This window comes from Pantherophis guttatus, chromosome 1, assembly GCF_059756535.1.
Source record: "Pantherophis guttatus breed Tessera chromosome 1, ASM5975653v1, whole genome shotgun sequence".
Taxonomy (NCBI): Eukaryota; Metazoa; Chordata; class Lepidosauria; order Squamata; family Colubridae; genus Pantherophis; species Pantherophis guttatus.
Genome location: NC_142063.1, coordinates 318,692,292 through 318,698,291, shown reverse-complemented (window position 1 = coordinate 318,698,291; position 6,000 = coordinate 318,692,292).

The window sequence follows — 6,000 nt, the reverse complement described above, 5'->3', positions numbered from 1 at the left end:
TTACTGGACTCAGGAGCCACCAACCACACCACATACGACCAGAGCTCACTGACCTCATTCACCAAAGAAAACTTTATAATAAAGGTGGCCAACCAAAACAATGTACAAGTGACAGGGAAAGGTAACACATACATGCCAGCGATTGGAGCAATACAGGGAGTATTATTAGTACCAAACATACCCTACAACATCCTTGCCACCCTGAAGCTGAGCAGAGATAACGTTGAGGTGACATTCAAAGAGGGGAAAGCACACGTAACTAGAGGGGGCAAGAGCGTAGGGAAAACAGTGGTCAGTGGGGGTTTGCCATATTTCCACCCAGTCAGAGACACACAACCAAAGGCAAACACCCACCTAAGGGCAAAACCCGACACCACACGCAACGCAAATGAGGAAAGCAACAGTGAGGAAATAGAGGGGGTTAGTCATGCACACACAACAAATGACCCAAGAGAGCAAGGGTCACCTGGGAAAGGGAAGCCAGCAATAGGAAAGTTAGTACATGACAACTGTGCGCACCTATTGCATAGGAAGTTAGGGCACATCAGCTTCCCTGTGGTACAAAAAATGATGGAATGCTCCGAAGGTATAAAAATAAAAAACTGTGAGAACTATCTCGTGTTCTGTTTGCAAAAGTTCCAAACTAAAAACCAAACCCAGGCCCAAAAAATCAGTACGCACCACCAACTCAATTTTCCAACTCATACATATGGACCTGGTGGGACCACTAAGGCCCTCCATTAAATACAGAAAAAAGATTTTTCTTAACCATAGTTGATGATTTCAGCCGCTATGGTTTTGTATACACCCTGAAACACAAAAATGAGGTATTCCAAAAATTTAAAGAATTCTATGCAAGGGTGGAAACACAACATAACACTAAGATCAAACAAATAATGACAGACCGGGGGTCTGAATTTCTGTCAAGCGACTTCTCACGATGGCTGAAGGCACGCGGGATACTCCACTACACATCTTCTCCGTTCTCCGCCTTCCAGAATGGCGTCGTAGAACGAAAAAATGGAACGCTGCAGACCATGATGAGGTGCGCACTAGAGGATGCAGGTTTAGGGAAACATTTCCAGTCAGAGGCACAAATTATATGCTAAACAGACTGTGGTCCAGTGTTCTGAACAAAACTCCATATGAGTTGATGTACCAGAAGAAACCACAGGTGTCACACCTACATGTATTTGGAGTCACAGCTGATGTGCACATCCCCAGGCAATTGAGACATAAGGGAGACAAAGTATCCAGAATATTGAGGTTCATGGGATACGAACCAGATGAAAAGCCAAGTAAGTGACTGTCACATGTAAATGCCTGACCTCAGGCCCAGGGCTGGAGGCAGGGGGGTTGGGCAGGCCGATCCCTAGGGTCCACCCTAACCCATTGACCCCTCCTTACCTTAGCCACGCCCCGGGGGTACTTAAGGTCCAGCCATGCGGTCCAGGGCCAGTTCCAGAATTGTACCTGCAAGAATGAGATACCTGTGAATAAAGATTGTTGATCCAAAGAGTACCTGTGTGATGGAGTTATTGGGCTCGATTCTTGAACATCTCTAACAGTGACCCTATGCCAATCATTCCTTCTTAACCCTATGAAGAAGGCAGCAGCGTATTGCTAATTATCCCAACTTTTTTGAGCTGAGCACTGCCCAGACGTTTAGTCTAAATTTGTATCACAAAATCTAGCCCATTGGCTTGAAATAATTATATGGTCCAATACAATTTAAAGGCTATAAGAGCAAGAATTCTTGCTTCCAGTAGGCCTGCAAAGATACATAGGCAAGCAAGATGAGGGCGACTTAAATGCATGTTCTGCCTTTTCCCATAATTTGTTGCTATTGTATCCCACCAGATTGGGCAGAGTGTTCCAGGTTCCACTGGTGAAGAAGTAGCATTTTGTGGGAGCTAGAAAGGGTACCTTCACTATCATATTATTTAACTGATGGAAGAACCAGGCCGTAAGATATGACCAGCCCTGACCCTGCTGGCATTCAGAATGGCCGTGAAGACTTAGCTATTCCCTCAGATACTATGGCCAGGGAATTTATATTGTCATAATTGCTGAATTTTTAAAAATGAAAAAGACCTAGATTTTTGGACTTCTGGTGAAGAATCATGATGAACTAGAAATCTCTGAAGGAACATTTTTCTGGCTGGCTAAGTCTCTCCAAGGAAAGGAGAGTTTGTGAAATCGTACATTTGCACTCCAGACAGCTGCTCCTCAGGAGTAAACTACAGGAACGGAGATTTCTATAATTCGCTGACGAGCGGAATTAATGGGAGTTGAGGGATTTCAGTCAGGTTGACAAACACAATGCTAAACAGATAAGTAATAGTGTAAAATCAGGGAGACAATGCTTTATGGAAGGAACAGTCTGTACCTCCAGGAAGCTTACAGTAAAAAATTGCACATAGAAGAAACAACTAAATATGACGAATGAAGAAATTGTCTCTGTCCTGTCCTGTCCTGTCCTGTCATGAAGAATAAATTAAAAGAACCCTGAGAGCAGGGGTGAAATGCTATTGGTTCAGACTGGTTCGGCTGAACTGGTAGCTATGGCGGCGGGTGGTTCAGAGAACCGGTAGTGGCGGCGGCGTGAGGCTCCGCCCACCTGCCTGGTCATAGTTACTTCTTGGTTTTAACCAGGAAGCAACCTGTTTTTTAACCTCTGTGCATGCGCAGAAGGGTTTAGGCATGTGCAGAGGGTCCATGCGTGGATGTGACATGCACACGCGAGCGGAGCAAGGGCACATGCGCAGTGCATGTACTTCCGAACCGGTAGGCAAGGTAAGTAGATTTCACCCCTGCCTGAGAGCTATTTTCCTAATCACTAATGATAATATTTTTAAAAAAATAATAGTCTCCAGGGCCCATTAGATGTGTTTTGGGTGAAATTGGGATCATAACTTAATGGGGAAGTGCCCACATGTCAGTTGTTCGGAGGGAAACCATTGCCAAGAGACAAAATGTAAGTTTTTCCCTTTCTCAAAGGGGAAAAAAATAGAGTTAGATTTCTTGAAGTTCAGAGGTTATTTTTAAAGGGAGGAAATGGTTGCTTAAACATCCCCAACCCCTCCCCCAGGTTTTTTTTTTTTTTAACAAAGTACCCAGTGGTGACATGTAAAATTTGTTACTACTGGTTCTGTGGGCATGGCTTGGGGGGGTTAATGTGACTGGGTGGGCGTGGCCAACTTTTTTTTTTTACTTTTAAAAGCATTTTTTCTACAACCTTAAGAGGTTGCAGAAAAAAATGCTTTTAAAAGCCTCTGACGATACCAGCCGAGTTGCCTGATCGTCAGAGGCTTTTAAAAGCATTTTTTTCTACAACCTCTTTGGCCGAAAAGGTTGTAGAAAAAATGCTTTTAAAAGCCTCTGACGATCCCAGCTGAGCCGCACAATCATCAGAGGCTTCTTTTTTTTTAACTTTTAAAAGCATTTTTTCGGCCAAAGAGGTTGTAGAAAAAATGCTTTTAAAAGTAAAAAAAAGCCTCTGATGATCACACGGCTCAGCTGGGCATGGGGGGGGGCAGGGATTTTTGCTACCGGCTCTCCGAACCACCCACCGCCATCGCTACCAGATCGGGCGATCTGGTCTGAACCGGGAGCATTTCACCCCTGAAAGCACCCTTCTACACTGTAGGGGTACTCTTGCTCCAGCATGAAGTACTTTCAACCCTTGAGATAGAAGAAATGCAAGATTAAAAAAAAAAGTCTAGCCAAGAAATGTTCAAAAGACAATGAAGAAAGGACAGCTTGGCCAAATCAAACTTGCATTGTCTTAGAAACAAACTATCCCAATTTTGGGGGAAATACTTTATTGGTTTCCAGGCCAATAATCTCACATGAGTATTTTGCTAAAGGTTCAGTGGCTTTTTTTTTTCCACCAGGTGCTTCTCATACATTATTTTTCCACAAGTTGATTTCATCAGAGGCTTAATTTTTAAAAGAGTTGCAAACATAAGTGACAAAGAAAAGGAGATGAGAGAAGGCAATGAAAAATGGCCACCAAAAATCTGATTAGTGTGCCTCGTTCTAGGCATATTGAAATAAGTAACAAGAAGAGCAGCTTCTACGCAAGTTAAATGGTGATGCCTATATGACCATCTCCATTACATTCTTTTCAGGCATATGCTCTACAAAAACTGAGATCTTTTTGTTTTCTCAATGGCCTCTTTTTCTGCTTCAACTCTTTGATTAGTAAATAGCTGGTTAGAGTAGATGCATGCCAACCCTTAAGTGTAGCTCTGACTGCTTTCCATCTGTCCCTGTCTTCTTCTCAATGGTTCCTGTGTCTCTTTTCCAAATGTTCAAACTACCACAAGGTAATTTTTCAAGCTCTTTCCAAAAGGACCCTCCACTTCCACTGAGAGCAGTGCCAACTCTTCATTAACTTGTATGCTTGAAATAATTTCAGCTTGGATTGCTTCCTATTTTTCTCGTCCAGCCCACCCCTATTTCCATTTCTAGGTAGTCTCCAGATCATGCCATATTTACACATTCTGGAAAGCAAAAGAAATTTAAAAAATCATAGAAATAATGCATATGTAAAACTATGTAAGGCATAACCATATAACCGTATAGTCGGCATGATTGAAACCACCAGATTAAGCATATATCTCAGGCATGCTGCAGTTGAGAACTTCAAAGGAAGAACCTGTCATCTGACACATGGGTGAAGCCTGTTTGAGAATCTTTAGCAGTTTGAAAGGTTCAAATAGATATAATGAAATTTTTTTTCTAAATAATTTTCCCCCCTGAAAATATGCAAATACATAATTTTAGCCCTCTTTTTTCCCATTCTGAAATTAAAGAGCCTTCAGTCTGTGAAACTGGATGCCAAATTGAGTGCTTAGAGTATCCAGATTTTCTGTCCAAAATTTAATGATGAAAGATGTTGAAAGACACAACGTTTGAAGCACATGATTTCTTTTTAAAAGGGCTGAAAGAAAAGTTGCCTAAGTCCGTATTTATCATGGTAAAACTTCTATTATATATTTTACAGGGAATTCAATAGACAAGCAAAGAATAATTAAGAACTCCAATTGCAATATCCAGTTAATTACAAAATGAGGTAAGAAATTGTATGTGTATGAACCTAACAGCCCTCAAATACATTTTATCCTTGCTGCCTTATTTATTAACATTATTCCTCTAAGAAACCAGCTATTTAAAAACTCACTCTGGCTCCCTTTTTTATGACCCTATAATCCCTTAATTTAGGGTAGAGACAGGACGACTGGATAGAGCTGAGCATTTTTATTATTATTATTATTTATTTTGTCAAGCATATATAAGATTACAGATATAAGTATAAAAATGATTATGAATACATGAAATGGGTACGAATAAATGGGGACATTAGGATAGGGACGGTAGGCATGTTGGTGCACTTATGCATGCCCCTTACAGACCTCTAAGGAATGGGGTGAGATCAACAGTAGACGGCCTAAGGTTAAAGTTGTGGGGTTTGGGGATGAAACCACAGAGTCAGGTAGTGCATTCCAGGCACTGAACACTCTGTTGCTGAAGTTGTATTTTCTGCAATCGAGTTTGGAGTGGCTTACCTTAAGTTTGTATCTATTATGTGCTCATGTATTGTTGTGGTTGAAACTGAAGTAGTCATTGACAGGTAGGACGTTGTAGCAGATATTTGTACTACACTTAGATCAGACCGAAGGTGGCATAGTTCTAAATTGTCTAAACTCAACATTTCAAGCCTGGTGGCATAAGGCATTTTGTTGCAAGCCGAGGAGTACAGGACTCTTCTCGTGAAATGTCTCTGGACTCGCTCAATTATACTAATGTCCGATATGCAGTGCGGGTTCCAGACAGATGAGCATTATTCGATGTTAGATCGGCGCAGGAAATGGAAGACGCGACCAGCTCATTACATTAATAACTTTATTTGGAAACAGTAACAAGACTGGCTGCGCGCTGCCGGAGCTCTCCTATATTTGCTCTGGCAGTCGCACCGCCCCTGACAGTGATTCA